Here is a 21,376-nt window from a genome sequence, read left to right on the forward strand (position 1 = left end):
GGAGCTTTTGCCTTCTCCCAGATATTGAGTCAAGAACTTCTGCTTTTCTTTTTATATCTGATGTATTCCCCACCATAAGAGAAAGTAGAGATGTTGAAGAGTCCTGTGATTCTTTTGGATCTCTTCTAGGGGACCCGCCTACCTGCTGGCCACACCCTCTGGTGCTGAGGTAAGCTGCCCAGGGCAAATCACAGTTCTGTGAGGAAAACCTCGCATGTCCCACTACTATGTCCGGGACTGGGTGGGCAAGTTTAATTCAGCAGGAAAGGAGAAGAAAGGTTTTTTCTGTACACCGTTCCAAACTGTACTGCATACTCTAACCTTGCTTTGTCAGTAACAAAGCTAATTTTTTAAATTCCTGTTCTAGTTTTGTATTTCAGTAAATTCAACATCCCTAGAGAGCAAGCAATGCCAGTAGTAAAGTAAGGAGCTGGGTGGTCATCAGCCATTCACCATTCTTGGAAATGCCTCTCTCTCAATATTATGTAAAACCTATAGGACACTACCCTCTGCTTCCTGGTGTGTTTTAACTCCTAAACTCCCTCTAGACAGAAATTCTGGAGAGGCAACTGGGAGAAGGGGTTAATTATGTAGACTGTCCCAGAAACTCCAATAATGATGACCCATGGTTTCCTATAAAACTCTAATACTCGTGGATTAATTTAACAAATACAAACGTGTCAGCTGGGATCCAAAGTTTATTGACTAAGGAACCAATTTTTATCTACAAAGCCTGCTGGCTCTGGAATGGACATCAGGGTCTGGACCTTTACATAAGGAGCTGGGCGAGTAAGGCTGGGTAGGCTGGAAGAAAGTGTCAGGGATCCGAGGAGGCACCGTATCAATGCGGCCACTGCTCATTTTAATTTCCATGAAACCGTTGATTTCCTTCAAGCCCAAGATAATTCCTTGCAAGGCTCCTGAGCCTGAACGAATGTGCATGACCACTCCGCTGTGAACATCCATCTGTCAAAGAGAAGATGAGGAGCAAGTGAAATTAGACCATGGCTCTCTGGTTTCGCCTAAAAGCTGCCAGTGAGTGAGAGCATCAGCTGCACCAGACTGGGCCAGCCAGGGCTCTCATCCTTAACTGAGCACTCTACACCCAGGCAGTGAGGCACATCCTGTGAATAGAGATGACTCAGCCTCAACAGGTGTCTGATGGCTTTGCCAACCAACCGCCTGTTCCAATGGGCTGGGGCAGCAGCACATCCTTGGTGGCATGCGCAGACTACGATGAATAGCAGGCTTGTGTATCCTCACAGAGGGCAGGGATTGGGTTGGGGCAGGTGTGAAGGTCAGACCCAAGTGCATAAATGCATCTTCTCAATCCCTGTAAAATGCACTGCCAACTGGCACATCGACAGACTTTTAGTTTCCGAAACACCCCTTGGTGGTTCTCGTCCTTGGAACCTCTGGGTCCACATCACCCATCAGTGGAACTAGTTATGATAATACCTTACAAATATTCCAGGTTTTAAGTTTTCAAGGTACTTGCATACTTATTACCCTATAAACAACCCTTCATGCTACATCAGTGTTGGTGTTGTGATGTACATAGTTCAGAGAAATCAGCTAAAGCTCAGAAAAGAGTGAATTTGCAAAGCCCTGTGGTTCATGAAAGAAGGAGCAGGGTAGAATCCAGGAGTGGGTTAGAATCCTGTTCTATTGTTCTGAAATACACTAAGTCAGAGGACAGTAAGTTCATTTATTTACTCATTCAGTGGATTTAAAGAAAGATGGATAGGATAGTCTTGTACCCATGCAAATAGATTATTATCCTGGCTATTTATTATCCCTGGGCATTTTTCTCAGCCAGAACTGTAGAAATCACTTGATTCCATGGTACCAAGGTGATACCTATTGGTATGATCACATGTTTTTTCCTCAAGCCCAGTTAGCAGTGACTTTAATAAAACAAGACTATGTTTCTTGTTCTCAGCTATAAATCCTGATAGAAGGTCCAGGACTGCCGTAGTGAATTCATAGTTACCAAAGTCCCAGAATTCTTTCTGCTCTGTCACACTCAACTTCAATTTTACAACTTCTAGATCAAGCTTTTCAACTTTGTCTTCAAGTTCATAGTTCAGTTCCAGCCAAAATAGTCACATGAATATTCATGAAATATCTCAAAGGAGGAGGGGTCCAGAAAAGAATGTATCTTTTTCCCTTACAGATAGTTCCTGGGGTTACCCATACTACTTCTTCCATCACTGCATCCATCTGTAGCGGAAATTCAACCCATAATTTGGAAACCATATGCCCAGCCAACACTGGAAATTCTATAAGTGGGTTAGTCTTGGGTTTGGATTTCGATAGACGGCCAGCAGTGCCTGCCTCATGCAGTGTAGCTGCTCAGCATGTGTGAAATAAAATGGGAAAGATAGCACTGGAAAACATATAAAAGAATAGATAATGAGAGGAATTTCAAAAGGCAGGAATAATAAAACTAATTTTAACTGAGAGATTGTATGAAAGTATGATGCAGTAAATAAATGCTTTACAGATTTTTATCCCAGCTATCACTTAACAAAGGCTTTATGAGGTAGTTACTATTCTCATAATAGTTTTATAGGTAAGGAAGCTAAGAAATAAATAAGGCAAGTCAATTGCCCAAGATCTTGCAGCAATGACATTGCAGAACTGGGATCCACATCAATGTCATCTGAATCCGAAACACTTGCTCTTAATTACTTCCTTCCATTGGCTCTCCCATGGTCACATACAGCCTCTCTATGGAAATACTCAATATAATTCCTGTTTATGGACCACTAGAAGTGAAGAAGCATGTTCATGCTCACACAGACAAGTGGCCAAAGGGAAATTTTGACCCAGTTCTTTCCATCATGACATAGTGCATACAGATTCATGTGTTGACAGCCTTAAAATCAATTTACAAAACAACAGCAATAATTAAGAAAGAGAAAGGGTAAAGGTCTGGACAAGGTCCTTCATTTGCTCATTTCTCAATGCAATGATGGCTTTCATCACCTTCATTGTATTTAAGCAGAGCTCAATGAGAGGATCAATATGTTGCTGACATGCTTGGAGCAGACCAATTGTTTTTGACTTGATTGTTTATTCATTGATAGAACCATGAAGGGTTCATTTAATAGACCTTATGAAACTAGGGAAAAAGAGGTTCCCTAGGACGACTTAAGTATTCCAGCATTATCCAAAGTATGGTTGTCAATGAAGCATGAGGAGATATAGGAAAAAAAAAAATCTCTGGAGCAGGGATGGAAAGAAGTATTGGGGGCTTGGAAAGATAACATAAGAAGAGCTTCACCTTGACACCAAGTTGGCTGTTCCATTTAATTGTTCTTTCAAATTTCAACTAACACTAAATGTGGCTTTGATAGTATTGTCTGCTTTTAAAAGCAGTCATGGATATTTAAAAAATATAAGAAACACTGATCCATAACAGAGGTAAAATTGGCTTTCCTATTTGGTGACTGTAGACCCATTACACCACAATGTTTTTCCCTGAATCATTCACGGTTCCTTCCCTCCACTTGACTACAAGAGGGCTTGACTCTCGGTGACCTGAAACATTTTGCAGAATGATCTTCTTTTGGAAAGACAAAGGAGAGCCTCTGCTGCACCCACAGGTGCCAATCATGTGGGTATGACACTTTGTATAACATTTATGCAACACTGTTTCCTTTGATTGTCAGAGCAGACCTATGAAATAAGTGTTGTAATCCCCACCTTACAAAGAAGGAGGTGGGGCTTCAAAGGTGTTCAATTTCACCTAACTTCACAAGTGAACACTGTAACTCGAGGACTCTCCAGGATAAGAGCAAAGTCTCCTTTTTGATATTTGGGGTCAGATAATTCAGCAAGGAAATGAAACAACATCGTTGAACCAGAGATAGTAATAAAAACTGTAGAACGAAGGGGTATAAATACAAAGAAAATGCTCTATACCTTCAAGATGTTTATGAGAGGGAGACATTTTAACTTTTAGGCCTTTTGGGGTGCCTCGGTGGTTCAGTTGTTTAGGCGTCCGCCTTCAGCTCGGGTCATGATTTCAGGGTCCTGGGATTGAGCCCCGTGTCCAGCTCTCTGCTCAGCGGGGAACCTGCTTCTCCTTCTCCTTCTGCCTGCCTCTCTGCCTACTGGTGCTCTCTCTGTCTGTCAAATAAATAAATAAAATCTTAAAAAAAAAAAAAAATTTTAGGCCTTTAAACATTACGTGTGTGATTGTTTGGTACATGGGTGTGGCAGCTGGTGACAGTGCGTCATTGGAGACAAATGTTTAGCTGACAAACTCTTTCCAGACAGGATGTTGGCAATATAATTTACATATTTCTAAGGTACTGATTCCAAATTAGTCTATCCCCTTTGTTAGGGCGCTCACAAAAATTTGTCTAGTCATGCAAGCTAGCTTCCTCTCCCTTTCTTAGCACTACTGCTTTGTGGATATTAATTCAGTTCAGCAGGTGCTATCAAGCCCCTATTATATGCTAGGCTTGCCCTACGTAGGTGAGATTTGACCTCAGACTTCAAGGAGCTTTCTGTTGTGCTATCCATGGCCGTTGCCATTTAAAATATTGCCATTGAAAATTGCTGTTGGAAATGTTATTTTTATTTATTTGTTATGACTCAAGTAGTCTGTCTTCAACACAGACAATAATACAAAATAAAGATAAATACAATGAAAACATACAACACACACACACACACACACACACTGAATCCTCCCATAGAAAGTTCATTACTGCTAGCTTATTAAAAATCTTAACATTCACATACATTTCTTGAGTCCTTATTGTGTCCAAATCACTTTTTCAGTTTTTCAACATTGCTGCTACTATTATTTGGGGCCAGAAAATTCTTTGTTATGGGGCTCTCCTGTGCATCCTGGGATGTGAAGCATCCTGGGGGTGAAAACCACCTCTGTTTGAGAAGCACTGGGTCAAAATGCATGAAAGTACAGCATTTCATCACAACAGCACCAAAAGGCAACTGTTATTTTTACCTCATTTTACAGCCAAGGAACCCGATGGTCAGAAAGGCTAAATGATCTGGGTGGGTCCCTGCAGCCATGAAATGAAGGAGCAGAGGTTTAGCTACAGCTGTGACTGCCTTCAAACCTCTCCCCCCACCCCATCTCACTCATTTAGAAGAATGAAATAATAAAATGTACTACCATGAAACTTGCCTTTCTCAATGTTCAACAATATATCATGTGCATCTTTCCACGTAGGTCAGTAAAGATCCCCATCATTATTTTTAATAGGGATATGATATTCACATGAGGGGATGCCCATTATTAATCGAGCCAGTCCTTCATTGCTGATCATTTATGCTGCTTCTTACTTTCAAATATTACAGATAATACTCCGAGGAGCATCCTTCTGCATTGATCTGTGCATACGACATTTCTTTTAAATGTTTTATTAGTCTGAATTTCAACAAGGAATTTATTATTCCAAATGTGACATTTCTGATTGGGAAAGGTGGTGGTGCTGCTGATACTTAACACCAGGAGAAGTAACAGCCAAGAATCAGGACTATCTCAGGGAAAATGGTACGTAATCATGCCCAAGCTTTAGTGGTTTTTTCCAATCTTAGCACATATTAGCAAGATGGTTTTTTTTTTTTTTTTCTGTTATTTAGATTTGGTTTTCTCTCCAAAGAGATCACAAAATTTTCCATAAAATTTATCAAGATCTTCCCAGGACATAGAACAATTTCTGCCCAAAGAAGGAAGGTGAGGATCTGAACCATAATTTTCAAGCCCCCAGGCATACAGTTGATCACATAACTCAATACTTTTTCCTTACAGGAGCCAGAGATTTTTCTGTCTCGGGTTGAGTGATTTCACATATTCTATTTACTTTTTAAAATTTCCCTGGTTTGTTGGGAACATGTAACGATATCTGTTTTTCATAATAATTTATTCTATTCAGTAATCATTGAATGCTCTGTACCAGGCAGCTATGCCAGATGCTGAAGATACAAATATGTCCAGCATTCATCAGGTCTTGGTAGTCTGTATATGAGATGCAGACTTCTAAAACATAAAACATTAAGTTTTCCTGTCTTTATACCCGTCTCTTCACACAGATCCTCAGTTGGGGCTTCTCTGAGCTCACACGGTTCCCATTCTTCCATCTGCAAGGGATGTCCTACTTCTCCACGCTATCCCCACCATCATTTGTGTGAAAAGCTGTGTCTCTCCATTCAAAATCCAGGTTGAACATCTGCTTTTTTCTTGAAGCTACAGTGTCCCCCTAAGCACTCCTGGTCCAGGCCCCAATCTGGGCAATACCTCCATGCAGGCCCTCCCATTCCCTTTTGTTACGTGTTCACAGTCTATCTTCCAGCCAGAAATGTGTGTTCCTTCAGGTGCAGGCGCAGTCATTTTCATCTCGGTGTCCCAAGAGCCTAGCAAGGTATCTAGCACATGATCCCAAGAGCCTAGCAGGGTGTCTAGCATGCGATAGGTACTCAGTAAATTCTTACTGGTTAAATGGAGGGAGAAAAGAAGGGTAATGTGGGTGCATGCTTGCTTGGCCTTGCTTAGATTTCCCCAGAGGGTAGATAGAAAGGATAATTCATCTAGGAATGGCAGGGCCGGCACAAAGAGCCTGATAGTGGGGCTGTCCTGCATTTCTCCTAGGAGGAATTAAATCATAATGCCCCAGATATAGTCAGATTGATACAGCTCATCCAACGCCATGGCCTGGGGTAAAATAGGTTACTGTGAGAGCTCAGGATAGTCTCCCCGCTGGTCATCAAAGTTTAGATAGTTTTGGATTTCCAGAGGGGTCTATTTGGATAATATGTGGGAAGCCAAGAAACCGTACAGGGTTGAGGGAAGGAACAAACAGAAACCAGGTAAACAGATGCTGATCAAAGTCCAACGTTCACCTTGTGTTGTAATCCTCTTACTTGGCTATCTTGCCTCCAAGTATGTAAAAAGCTTGAGGGTTGGAGCCATGTAATCCGTTCATCTTTTTAACCTCAGTATTCTTCCCGGGGCCTAATAGACAGTGGGTCCCTATTTAATGGTCCTTGAGTTGCAGAACAGGCTTTATTCTCTGCAAGAATTTTCAGTAAACACATAGGGACTGGAGCAAAAGTTTCCTTGGATACTCTAGGTGCTTTCAAGGCAGGAGGGTCTTCCCTGCAATCACCTTAGACTTTTGAACAATAACCTGGTTCCAGAGGTGGGCCGGAGTTAGCTTTTAACAGCTTATAAGAGCCAATGGTTGAATATTGAGAAATTTTGTGAGTCAGTTGTTAATATCTTGGTAGCTCAAAATTGGCCAAAGAGGGAGAACTTACACCCCAGAAACTGGCAAACCCTACAAATCAGGGGCTTCTCACCACCATGTGCCCCAAGATAGCCAAGTTCCCAGCACACCACTGCCTGCTTCTAAGCCCCAGACCCCAGATTTAGTTTTTCGGTAATCCTTCTCTGGTTGCCCATCTTCAGTAGCTGCAGCTAAAGAAAATTTATGTAGCTAATGACCAACAGTTCAGGGAAAGAGAAAAGAAAGAAATGTATTTCTTAAATTGGCTTTCACATAGTGCCTTTAATTGGCATTCATGCAATTTAGGAGATATAGGTGAAAAACACAGGTTGGAACTAAGAATCTCTTTTCAGGATAAGGGATTTGTGAGCTCTGAGACCCAGTTTCCAATCTGTAAGTGGGACTAAACATCTAAATACTTCAAATGGCTGGCTGTGAGTCTGAAACAAGATGATGTACCCACCAGGAAAATATCAACAATTTCTTGAATATATACCATATGAGCATATATGAACAGATGTTGTTTCAGAACCATAATTCCTTTTCTGAAGCCCATAGGGCCAGATTTATTTTGACTTCAGATATCTTGAATTTTTAGGAAGATAATGTAATTCAAATTGTGTGTGTGTGTGTGTGTGTGTTAAATACCCCAGAGGGATCCCAGAGGGATCTAGGGCAGCTCTCCGTAACCAAATATACTCGTTTTCCTGCAGCAAAATTCATGAAGATTCACTCTGAGAGCAAGAAATATTATTAATAGCCTCAAGTTAATTCAGGTCAGATTTAGTCATCAAACGAGTGCATCAGATTACAAAAATATTTTCAGTTTTCAGAGCTATTTGGATTTTGAATTATGATTGGAGATTTGGACCTGTATTATTGATATTGTTGTTAGTTGGCCATGCCCAGTGGAATGATTTCATAGCCAATATTTCCTGGGGAATTCTGACTTCAAAGAGCCAAATATATCTTTTCCTTAAGCCATCAATATGGTCCAGATACTTTAGCTTTGTTTCCCATACTGGCTTTCACATCGTGAATTGATATAAATATTCTTTGTGGGATTCATAAACAAAGACAGTCACTCTCAATAGAAATCACCTTGATCTCTTAAAGAATTGCTGTTGTAAAATGTGTTGCCAGCCTTTTGCTGTAGGGTATTGCAAAAAGCCATCACAGCCCTAAACCCACTCATGAAAAATTCCTCTTCCCTTTTAGACACTTCCTCTTCCAGGAACAAATTTTTACATTATGGGCTTCCCCCACCCCCCTCAAAAATACAAAACTCTGGGTCTGCATTTGTATTTCAATTCTTCCAAAAGTGGAGGTGGCTTTCCTCGCTACTTGTTTAGATGAGAGAAACTTGTGTTGCTGGTCATGAACCTAAGTGAACAAGCAGCCCAAATTTCTGTTCTGACTCTCCAAGGCATGACATTCTGTTTTATGGTTTCTTAACAGGATAGTGGCTTGGGCATTTCTAGAGTGGATATGATTATATTTGTTGATTGGGTTTGTTAAAAATGCACTCACATTTGGCCTTTGCTAACATGATCATTAAATACATCACAGACATTAATGATCCCAGATAGTCTGCCCATTAGGACATTAAGAGGCAGATCTGATTAAATAGACGTGTACTCTGTACTTTACAGGTGAAATCACTCATACTTCCTTGGATTAATTGAATGTTAAGGACCACAGACATCAGGTTCCTCTAGGCAGACAGCTCTTCCCCCTAGTTCCCTAGATTCCTAACAAGAACAGGGGCAACCATTACTAAGAACTAAGTATCTAGGCCTACCAGGACTTTTCCTGTTCCCTGTTGGTGTACCAAGCACTTTGCTAAGCATATTTACATCCCTCTTTTTAAGTGGCTTAACAACTCTCAGAAGTAACTACTACTCGCTTTTTACATAGACAAGGGAACTTCAGAACTTATCCATTTAAAAGCAGGAGACCTCTAAAGGAGGAAGCATTTATAGAAAGGAAGAGAAAGAGCAAAAAGGAACCAACGTTAAATTAACACTATGTTCCAGACATTTTATCGAGATGGTGTCAGCTGGTATCCAAAGCAGCACTGGAAATAGCTAACCATGTTCTTCAGGTGCACATCAAACTCATGGATCTCGTAAATGGGAAAGATCAGATTCAAACCCTTGAGTCTGGCTCCAGGGATAGGAGACGGGTTCTGCAGATGGGTACCGTGTTGGGTGTGGCAGGGCAACTAATCCCGGCCTTCATGATCCATGTTGGGAGATAATTTACATACACGTGACTAATACCTGAGTGAAGATATAATTACTTAAAGTATGTTCAAAATCTGCATTTGAGACTTCGGGGGAAGAGGTTTCTCTTCATTTCCTTCCATTTGTGGGGAGGTTGGTTGACACAAAACTCTGGGTCTCTGTCTTCTTACATCTGACTGGTAAGCTTGGAAGGAGAAAGGGAAGGCAAGTGTAGTGCAGCTGTTTAGATTTCCTCTTTTGAGGACGAGGCGTGCCCACAGAGAGCCTGCATTATATTCTGGGCCTCCATCCTATAACTTTTATCAACTGCCTGTGACTAGGGAGGTGCAGGTAAGTCTGTCGGATTCTGGAGTTCAGGCTTGGATGCTCATTTGCTCACCGATAACAGCCCCACTCTCCAACATCAGCTTTATCAATAACCAGGGTGATATTTTAGACTTATATCTAATTCATTCCCTCATCTTATTTCCCTTCGTTTGGCACTATCAAGAGGGGCACTAGTTTCTGTGTTCCCTTGAGTCCAACAGAGACCATAAAAGTCACAGAAGGCACAGAAAGCAAAATTCAATGTTTGATAAAGTAATTGGGAAAAGCTTCATCGAAATTGAGAATTCTGAACTGAACCTCAAGAAATGGGCTGATATAGAGAGACACATGGCCTCTCCATTTTATAGAACATTGCAAAGCACAAACCCTCATCAGAAAAGAAAGAGCACAGCTCAAGAATGACATAGTCATACTTTGAAATCTCTGCTCAGATAGACAATTCAGTTATATATATCAGAACTGTGTTTAAATTTCCTAAACTGTAAAATAAAATAATTCAAGCTTTCAAAAAATATATGCACTTGTATTTACTGTGTACTTAATAATGCATATACATATAAATTGATAATGATAAATGCAAGTGAAATCCCTACAGCAAAGTACCTCACTAACTATTCTCATATTCCAACATGATGTCCATTTTTTTAAGTGGGCTCCATGCCCAGTGTGGAGCCCAACGTGGGGCCTGAACTCATGACCCTGAGATCAAGACCTGAGCTGAGATCAAGAGCCAGACTCTTAACCAACTGAGCCACTCAGGCGCCCCATGTTGTCCTTTTTTTAATATAAACTTTCAATTTTAAAATACTTTTAAATTTACAGAAGAATTATGAAGATGTTATGAAGGTTTCCATATACCCCTCATCCAATTTCCCTCATTTTTAACAACTTACCATGGTACATTTGTCAACACTAAGAAAATGATATTGATACAGTACTTTTACCAAACTGTAGACTTTATTTGGATTTCATCAGTTTTTCCTTCTTTTTCTTTTCTTTTTTTTTAAGTAGTCTCCATGTCCAACATGGGGCCTGAATTCACAACCCCAAGATCAAGAGTCATATGCTCTACCTATGGAGCCAGCCAGATGCCTCTCACCAGTTTCTCCTTTAATGTCACCTCTATGTTTCAGGATCCAATGCAGGACACCATCTGACATTTAGTTGTCAAATCTCCCAATTCTTTTGGTTAGTGGGAGTTTCTCTGTGTTTCCTGTTCTTCATGATCTTGTCAATCTTGACTATTTCCCTTCTGTTTGAGAGGCAGTATGTCATAGTTATCACAGAGAATTTAGAGTCAGACTAAGACATCCATTACGATTCTACCACTTACTAATCATGTGACAAAGGAAAAGCCATCCTGGCCTCAATTTCCTCAACTATGAAATGAGAATAATAATACAAATGAGAATAATAATACCCACCTCACAGGGTTGTGTTAAGGATACAAAATATTAAATGTGTTATTCATGGGTCTCCAAAGAAACAGAACCGAGAAGGGTGTGTGTGTCTATCTGTGTTATAAGGAATTGGCTCATGTAATTATGGAGTCTGGCATGTCCCAAGATCTGCAGGGTGAGTTGGCAACACAGAGGCCCAGGAATGCTGGTGGTGAGTTCCTTTCTGAAGATTGGCAGTTTCAAGACCCAGGAAGAGCCAATGTTTCAGTTTCAAAACAAAAGCATGAGAAAAAACCAGTGTCCTAGTTCAAAGAGAGTCAGGCTGGGAGAATCCCAGGGGAGGGGAGGGTCAGCCTTTTCACGTCATTCAAGCCTTCAACTGATTGGACAAGGCCCACCTACATTAGGGAGGACAATCTGCTTTATTTAGTCCACTGTTTAGAAGTTAATCTCATCTTAAGACCCTCCCAGAAACACAACGAAATAATGTTTGGCCAAATATCTGTACACCTCAAGGCTCACTCAAGTTGACACATAAAATTAACCACTATACTAAGTAATATGCCCCATACCCAAAGGGCATTCCGGAAACAATAGCTGTTATTCTTATGCTAAGAGGAATGTCAGAAGACATTGAAGGCTTTTGTTCCCCCTTATAAATCTCCAGTCACAGGGTTGAAACCAGGCTTTGGGTGCTGCTGAGGAGGCTGCTGTTTCAAAATGAGCTTAAATCATCATAATAAGGGAAAAATATAAGGAAAGAAAACCCCATAATAAGCAAAATGTAAAAGATACCAAGGGTGTTTGCCTTATCTGATCTGAGGGCTGTTAAAATCTCCTTTCTTTTGGCCCCTCCCAGAGGAGGATTTGTAGTTACTTTGGCTGATGGGGTTGTTGTGTGGTGAGAAGCTGGTAGTGTCCCATCCTTTCCCAACATTCCTACCTGAACAGAAAGAAGACTCTCTGGACTAAGTCAAACAGTGCATTGCTCCCTCAGTCTAAAGTATCTATTGCTGCAGTGCCAACAGAAATATAATTAATAATAATAATAGTAATAAAAAATAACTTGCATTAGAAAAAGCATTTGACAAAGTACAGCATCCTTTCTGGATCAAAACTCTTCAGAGTATAGGGATAGAGGATACATACCTCAATATCATAAAACCCATCTATGAAAAACCCACAGCAAATATCATTCTCAATGGGGAAAAACTGAGAGCTTTCCCCCTAAGGTCAGGAACACGGCAGGGATGTCCACTATCACCACTGCTATTCAACACAGTATTAGAAGTCCTAGCCACAGCAATCAGACAACAGAAAGAAATAAAAGGCAACCAAATCAGCAAAGAAGAAGTCAAACTCTCACTCTTTGCAGATGATATGATACTCTACGTGGGAAACCCAAAAGACTCCACCCCAAAACTGCTAGAACTCATACAGGAATTCAGTAAAGTGGCAGGATATAAAATCAATGCACAGAAATCAGTGGCATTCCTATACACCAACAACAAGACAGAAGAAAGAGAAATTAAGAGTCAATCCCATTTACAATTGCACCCAAAACCATAAGATACCTAGGAATAAATCTAACCAAAGAGGCAAAGAATTTGTACTCATAAAACTGTAAAATGCTCATGAAAGAAATTGAGGAAGACACAAAGAAATGGAAAAACGTTCCATGCTCATGGATTGGAAGAACAAATATTATGAAGATCTCAATGCTACCTAGAGCAATCTACACCTTCAATGCAATCCCTATCAAAATACCATCCACTTTTTTCAAAGAAATGGAGCAAATAATCCTAAAATTTGTATGGAACCAGAAAAGACCCCGAATAGCCAGAGGAATGTTGAAAAAGAAAAGCAAAGCTGGCGGCATCACAATTCCGGACTTCCAGCTCTATTACAAAGCTGTCATCATCAAGACAGTATGGTACTGGCACAAAAACAGACACATAGATCAATGGAACAGAATAGAGAGCCCAGAAATGGACCCTCAACTCTATGGTCAACTCATCTTTGACAAAGCAGGAAAGAATGGCCAATGGAACAAAGACAGTCTCTTCAACAAATGGTGTTGCGAAAATTGGACAGCCACATGCAGAAGAATGAAACTGGACCATTTCCTTACACCACACACAAAAATAGACTCCAAATGCTTGAAAGACCTCAATGTGAGACAGGAGTCCATCAAAATCCCAAAGGAGAACACAGGCAGCAACCTCTTTGACCTCAGCCGAAGCAACTTCTTCCTAGAAACATCGCCAAAGGCAAGGGAAAGGGAAGCAAGGGCAAGAATGAACTATTGGGACTTCATCAAGATAAAAAGCTTTTGCAAAGCAAAGGAAACAGTCAACAAAACCAAAAGACAACCGACAGAATGGGAGGAGATATTTGCAAATGACATATCAGATAAAGGGCTAGTATCCAAAATCTATAAAGAACTCATCAAACTCAACACCCAAAGAGCAAAGAATCCAATCAAGAAATGGGCAGAAGACATGAACAGACATTTTTCCAAAGAAGACATCCAAATGGCCAACAGACACGTGAAAAAGTGCTCAATATCGCTCGGCATCAGGGAAATCCAAATCAAAACCTCAATGAGATACCACCTCACACCAGTCAGAATGGCTAAAATTAACAAGTCAGGAAACGACAGATGTTGGCGGGGATGCAGAGAAAGGGGAACCCTCCTACACTGTTGGTGGGAATGCAAGCTGGTGCAGCCACTCTGGAAAACTGTATGGAGGTTCCTCAAAAAGTTGAAAATAGAGCTACCATATGATCCAACAATTGCACTACTGGGTATTTACCCCAAAGATACAAAAGTAGGGATCCAAAAGGGTACGTGCACCCTGATGTTTATAGCAGTAATGTCCACAATAGCCAAACTGTGGAAAGAGCCAAGATGTCCATCGACAGATGAATGGATAAAGAAGATGTGGTATATATACACAATGGAATAATATGCAGCCATCAAAAGGAATGAAATCTTGCCATTTGCAATGATGTGGGTGGAACTGGAGGGTATTATGCTGACCAAAATAAGTCAAACAGAGAAAGACATGTATCATATGACCTCACTGATATGAGGAATTCTTAATCTCAGGAAACAAACTGAGGGTTGCTGGAGTGGTGGGGGGTGGGAGGGATGGGGTGACTGGGTGATGGACATTGGGGAGGGTATGTGTTATGGTGAGTGCTGTGAATTGTGTAAGACTGTTGAATCACAGACCTGTACGTCTGAAACAAATAATATATTATATGCTAAAAAAAAAAAAGAAAAAAGAAATAGCAGGAAGGGAAAAATGAAGGGGGGAAATTCAAGAGGGACTATGGACTCTGAGAAACAAACTGAGGGTTCTAGAGGGGAGAAGGGTGGGGGATGGGTTAGTCTGGTGATGGGTATTAAAGAGGGCACGTACTGCATGGAGCACGGGGTGTTATATGCAAACAATGAATCATGGAACACTACATCAAAAACTAAAGATGTAATGTATGGTGATTAACATAACATATTAAAAAAAATAACTTGCATTTATTCGGTGCTTACTACTGGCCAGGTACCATTTTAAGTACTATGATATCACTTAATCTTCAGAAAAACAAATGTGAGCTGGTACTATTAGATCTTTTTGCATATGGGAAAACCAAGGCTTAGAGAAATAATTAAACCATTTTAATTGTAAATGAAAGACCACTACCATTTTTTGAGTGCCTTCTATAGATGAGACATTGCCCCTAACACATTAGGTAGATTATCTCACAGAATCTTCACAACAGATTTATTTCATAAAAGTCTTGTTAATGAACCTCATTGCATAGATTAGAAACTTACACTTTAAGAGACATTTTGTCTGAGATCACAGACTTCAAAAGTCAGTTGTTTGGATTATAGGTTGAGTCTGTCTGACTTCGGGGACTTTTGCCCTTGGTCTTTGTACCACCCAGCCTTCTCCATCTTTGCTAAGAGGGTGGTTGGAAGAAAGTACAAAGAAACTGAAGCCAGGAGACTCAGATTCTCAGATCTGGTATTAATGTCCCGGGACACCTTGAGTAAGTCACTTCTATCCAGGTCTCAAATTCAGCTCAGTAAACTGAGGAGGGTTGGGACCAGACGTTCTAGTGAGTGTCTCCTTGCTTCCTGAATGAAGAGGAATATTATAATGGAAGGACTGTGGAGTTTGGGGTCAAACAGACCTGGGCGAAAGTCCCAGCACACTCTTTCCTACCCCCATTAAAAGTTCTATAATCTTAAGTAGTTTGTTTAATTGGCCTATTCTCCTTCATTTATTCAAAATTGTAAATTAGGCACCTATTTTGTGCTAGAGATAATATTTCTCTGGGATGAACACATGGATCACATCCATGTCTTCATGGATTTTACGATCTAGTGGAAAAGAAATGCTCACTCTTTCCCCCTGCAAAGAATTAAGGCCAATAACACCTACAGCACAGAGAAGCTTAATAAGAGTCAGTGAAAATGCATGCCCAAAGTGCATCGCCTAGTACTAGCAGTCGTGAGGCATTTTGCGTAATAGCTGAACAAAGTTTCAGTGTATGTTGTGTGGGGAAATGCTTGAAATTTATTTCTCAGTTATTGCTTTTTCTATTATGTGATGGGAGAGGTTTCTTTCAACCCCTTGGTCTTCACATGGGTGAATCCCATGACTGAGTTGATTTTATTTTCATAAGATTGCCTGAGGCCCGGATGGACCCAAGGTTTGAAACAAAGATGTGTGTTAGATTCTGCAGGTCAGGGCCCTATGAGCCACTCAAGGGACTTGAGAAAACATAGATAGTTGGAGCCGAAAAGGCAGGAAACACTTGGTGCAAGGGCTGGTGCTGGATGGGTGGTGAACAGCAGAGTTGTGGTTCAATTTCCCAGATGGCTGGGAGGCGGATGAATAAGATGAACAGATGAAAAGCTGACCTTTACCACTGGCTGGGTGATCTCAGGCAAATCACTGTTTTGTGAGCTTCATTTTCCTCATCTGTAAACCACCCTCTTGGTGCACTTGGAGAACGAGGTGCTCACCTTCATTGTAGCACCTAGCATTTTATGTTGGATTCGTTCTTTCCGGTTGGGTCACTTCTGTCCATATCTGTGGTCTCTGCCCTGTTCCAACCATTGTCCCCCCTGGCTTGAACCACATCAAAACCCTCCTACACTAAGGAAATGTTTCCACCTTTGTCCCCTCTGATCTGTTCTCTATACTGTGGATAGAGTTTTCACCTCAAATTGCAAATATGATCCCCTACCCCTACACTTGTCACCCTTAAAAGGCTTCCCACCATTCTTGAGATAGCTAACAAAATTCTTTGTACAGTTTCTAAGTATTTTAGGCTTAGCTCCCTCTACTCTCTTCTTACTCCCTGAGCTCCAGCCACACCAGCCACCTCTCCTTTCCTCCTGACTCTAGTGCTCTTACCCAGTCTGTTCCCTCTGCCTGGAACACCTTTCCTGATCATCGTCTTGGCTAGTTGCCTTTCACTCATTCTTCGGATCCTAGTTCAAATATTATTTCCTAAAGAAAGACTTCCCTGATCCTTAAGACTAGGTGAGGGTCCCTGTTTCTTTCATAGATTATCCATAGTTTGTCATTTTACAGGTGTATTCTTTTGTGTTAATATTCCAAAATGCTTGTCCCCCCACCATTTGACGGTTAGCTCCATGAGCATTCGGAGTCCACATTTTATTATTTTATCCTTATAGTCCTGAATAGTGCCTGTTACATAATAGGTGTCAAATAATTATTTTTTGAATGAAGAAATGAGCAAACTTATTTGTCCCCCATCTTGGAGACTGGGGACCAGACCTTCATTGTTATGGGCCCAGCACTTAGTAAAGTACCTGGAATTAACAAGAAGTTTTCTACAAGTACATGTTGAAAGGAGACACTTGACAAGCAGTCAGTCATATTGGATGATTTGACAGTCTTGCTCAAACAGTAAGTTTCTGTGACCCTGAATCTGGTCCTCCACCTCCATCAATGACGTCATGTCATGCCTTTGCAATATCTACTCATGATTAAACAAAACCCCAAAACTCTGGACAAAGCCTTTCTATTTTCAGGAGAGTTTAAGATGTTTTATGGATCCAAACTATGGCCACCACCCTGGGCACCGCGTGACTTTCTTGGTAATCAAGGACCTATGTCTGCTGACTTCAGCGGGGACCCGAGTGCTCCCTGAACCACTGGGGGGAGAGAAAGGTGGTTCTTGGATAATCTAAGAAAAGTGGAGGCAGAGGGATAATGAAATGTTCATCCCTGTGCCAAGGGATGCAGGGCCACACACAGGAGAGGAGCAATAAACAGGAGGTTTCGGCCCGGGGTATTTTATAGGTGGTGTGCTCCCCCAGAGAGGCCCCCTCCAGAAAGTGCCTCTCTCTAGAAAGAGACCAGGGAGCACTCACATGGAGAAGCCAGGCCCTCATCTTCTGACTTCATGCCCATTCTCTACAGCACCATGCTGGGGGAGAGCAGTCTTGAGAAATAACACTGTCCGGTGGAAGACACGATAGAATTCTGGAGTCCTGGGGAAAAAATGTTTAAAGAGAACACCTCCCCAGCAGGCTGATAATCTGAAAAGCAAGGCAGCCTTTGAGTTTTCACTAACGTCAACCCCTGGCCAGAGTCTCTGCATAATTAATATCTGGGGTTTGCATGGCGGTGTGAAGATTCTGAAGAGACTCTCACGTATGTTTTCCTCAGCAAATCCCCCCAACACCACGATGCTGATATCACTGCTCCCATTTCCTGCAACAGGAACCCAGGATAAAGGGACTCGGCCAGCCTCAGGTTGCTACCAAGTGCAGGAACTGGGAACAGGGACTAGAACCCCAGAGTGAAATCCTGTGTTTTGTTTTGTTGGCTTTTCTCCCCTAGGACCCTGCGTTGCCTGGCCCAGGGCACCCCTGCAGTGTGATCCTGTGATTGAATCATATGTGCTCAGAAGCCTGATCGCTCTTTCAAAGATCTGAAATTGTGCTCTTCAGTTGGAGGAAATGAGAGGAATGTTCGTATATGAAGGGAGATCTGAGGAATTCGTGGTTGTCAAGACTCACTTCTGCAGGGCAACGCCCATCGGGGGGCTCTTCAGCTTGGTTCCTGCCCCCGGCTCCCTTGGGGTCTCTCCAGTGTGCGGTGTCGGGATGACTTCAGAAGCCTCCTACCTGGATTCCCTGCCCCAAGTTCTGCCTCCTCTACCTCTGACAACCCACCATCGCCCTGTGGAGGCCAGAGTGACATTTCTAAAATATAAATTTGGATCACATAATTTTCCTCCTTAAAATTCTTTGGTGGTTTCCCATTACCTCCAGGACAAAGTGCAAACTCCTCAGTAGGACAATGACAGCCATTCATCACTTGCCCATCCCGGCAGCATTACTCCTTCATTTACTAAACATGCATTTACCAAGAGCCTCCGGGGTGGGTGCACAGCCCTGGGGGAATGCACGGGACTAGGTCTGCTGTTCCCAGGCTGCCCAGTCTGGAAAGCGGTGTCAGATACCCTGGATTTTATGCCCTGGCCACTGTAAGTTGTCCCTGTCTCCTGGAATACCCCCTCCCTTCCAAATCTCTGTGGTGGTTCCTATTATTCCCACTCTCTAGGGCATCTCCCACAGAACCCCTCAGACACCACTCCCCCAACCCCCAGCCACCAATTTTTCTGCCTAGTGAAGCCATCCTATGAGGAGATTCAGGTTGTTCCCGTCTTTATTCTGACAAGAGGCCTGCTCCGCTTTCTTTACCTTAATTAGAGCATACATCGTCTTGCTTTATAATCATTTGTGTGAACTTCTATGTCCCCAAAAGTCACTGGGACCACCTTGGCAGGAGGGACCCCACCTTCGCTATTCTTGGTGCCTTAACACAGAGGGAGGCACCAGATGCAAGGTGCTGAGCTCCTTAATAACACCATGTGCCTGGCTTCTTGCCTCGTGAATGAGGCATTGTTCTGGCTGCACCGGCTGCGACTGCCCCCCCCCCACTTCCCCCAGATTTCCCTTCAGCCTCCCCCTACATGTCTGACACTTGGGTTTATGTTCCAGAACAATCTGTGGCCATCTGTCTTTCCTCATTCTTCGGAGGCAATCTTTCCATGGAAGGGTGGCTTTGCTCTGTGTAGTGTCTGCTGGCCCCTGGCCCACTGCCAGGCCCACAGCAAGATCTCAAGGAAGAGCTGTTGTTTTGGAAGATGATAAGGATTTGTTAAAATTGCTGGGAGTACATAACTACCACCCTTTGCAGTGTGTGTGTGTGTGTGTGTGTTACTATGCATAACATATGTATATGTAATTTAAGGTATATATATAAGTATATATACAATATATATAATATTACTCTTATATATGATACAGGTATATATTACAAATATACGTATTATAAAATATATCTACTTCTTAATTTTTCAGCTTATCACAATTACAAAGAGAAAGCTCATTAATTTTTACTGGCCAACTTCAGCAAACTGAAGACTTCTTAGGGAAGGGACCATGTTTGTGCATGTTTCTGTTTTGAGTCTCTAGCAGACACCCTGTATTTGTCAACACTCAATGAATATATTGTAAGAATGGGTAGATAATAATGATGTGTACCACTTATTGAATGTATACCACATGGGGTAACTTAAGTGCTTTGCATCTATATGTTTTCATTTAATCCATAAAATAACCTTGTGAAGGAGTTATTACATTCACTTTACAGATGAGGAAGCTAGGCTCAGGAAGTCTAATTAGCCATGGTCACATGTCTCGTAAGGGACACAGTATAATTCCAAAACTGAACCAGCAGCTGCAAATTTCCATGCTCTTAGCCTCTGTGCTGTGCTTGAAGCAAGTACCTCCACTCATGAAAATAGAGCTATTTGGTCAAATGCAGGGCACTTTTGTTTTCTTCTGTGAAGAGAAACAAGGTAATCAGTCTGTGCCTGTTTACCCGGGAAGGGTCCAGACTCTGCTTCCTGATTCTATAGTCTGTCACCAACTAATGCAGGCAGGGGGGCCAACTGACCGAGGTCATACAGGACTGGAGGGTTTCCTAGGATATTGCAGTGCTAAAGTCAAAACCAAGTTCACCCTAAATTCAGGGCTAACATGATAACATTAAAATCTGAAGGTGAAATTCATTTGGCCACTTGCTTTATACCGAGGAGTGTAACGTGTAGCGTGTGTGTGTGCATGTGTGTATGCGAGCGCCATATACTCCTGTGACGAGGGACATATTTTCTCATGACATTTATTCAAACTCCAAAGGAGAAGCTGGGCTGGACCAGAACAGGAGCAGCCTCACTTCCAAGCTGAAGTTTAAGATACTCACCCTCACATGATGTAGGTTGGGGAAACCACACACACAGACATAGACACATTCTTTAACTCACTGCACAGACTCACACACAGTCTCATGTCTCCCAGACTGGACACATTTCCCACAGTCTCACCCCCAATTCAGGCCCTGCCAATATGAGCACATATTCGTGTAGTCACCCCGCCATGACTCATACATATTCATTCATTTTACATAATCATACATATGCGCACCCAAGTTTATGTTGGATTCAGAGGTACTCACACATTGTTGCATACTCGCACACAAATGTACAGACTACAAAAGTGCCATAGATACCATCCATATACAATTTCAACCAAGATACTGCATGTGTATGGGCATGAAGCAATGCATCAGTCCTGTTCACACAAAGCAGTGCATGCAAAGCAAAATATATCATCACAGAGACACTCATTGGTATATATGTGCAATCACGATTTCAAAATAGGCAAGTGTACACTCATGGGCACATAACTAATCTTTTACCCACGATGCTCGTTTTACTTACAGAAGCAATTTCACAGATGCTAACATGTTTTCCCTAATCCACATATTCGGTCACACTCACATACACACATTCACATGTATGCATATGCACATGCGCATATTACACATTTCTCTCTTTTACACACACATACAATATGCCCTGGGCAGTTGCTTGAACTGTTCTCTGTGACAAAGCAGGGTAGAAGGACAAGCTGAAAGAAGAAAGAAGGAAAGAAAGAAGAAGAAAGAAAGAAAGAAAGAAAGAAAGAAAGAAAGAAAGAAAGAAAGAAAGAAAGAAAGAAAGAAAGAAAGAA

The 21,376-nt window shown here is 41.7% G+C and overlaps 1 long non-coding RNA gene across 1 annotated transcript; it reads right to left on the bottom strand.

Moving 5' to 3' along the window:
- Positions 1-680: 680 nt before the first annotated feature.
- Positions 681-4,045, bottom strand: LOC118014785. The gene is made up of 2 exons (XR_004680377.1): positions 3,931-4,045; positions 681-966 (listed from the first exon to the last, which is right to left on the bottom strand). It is a non-coding gene; the product is annotated as an uncharacterized LOC118014785 (long non-coding RNA).
- Between the last annotated feature and the right edge of the window lie 17,331 nt (positions 4,046-21,376).

Source organism: Mirounga leonina, unplaced genomic scaffold, assembly GCF_011800145.1.
Source record: "Mirounga leonina isolate KUSES-001 unplaced genomic scaffold, KU_Mleo_1.0 Mir_165, whole genome shotgun sequence".
Classification (NCBI taxonomy): Eukaryota; Metazoa; Chordata; class Mammalia; order Carnivora; family Phocidae; genus Mirounga; species Mirounga leonina.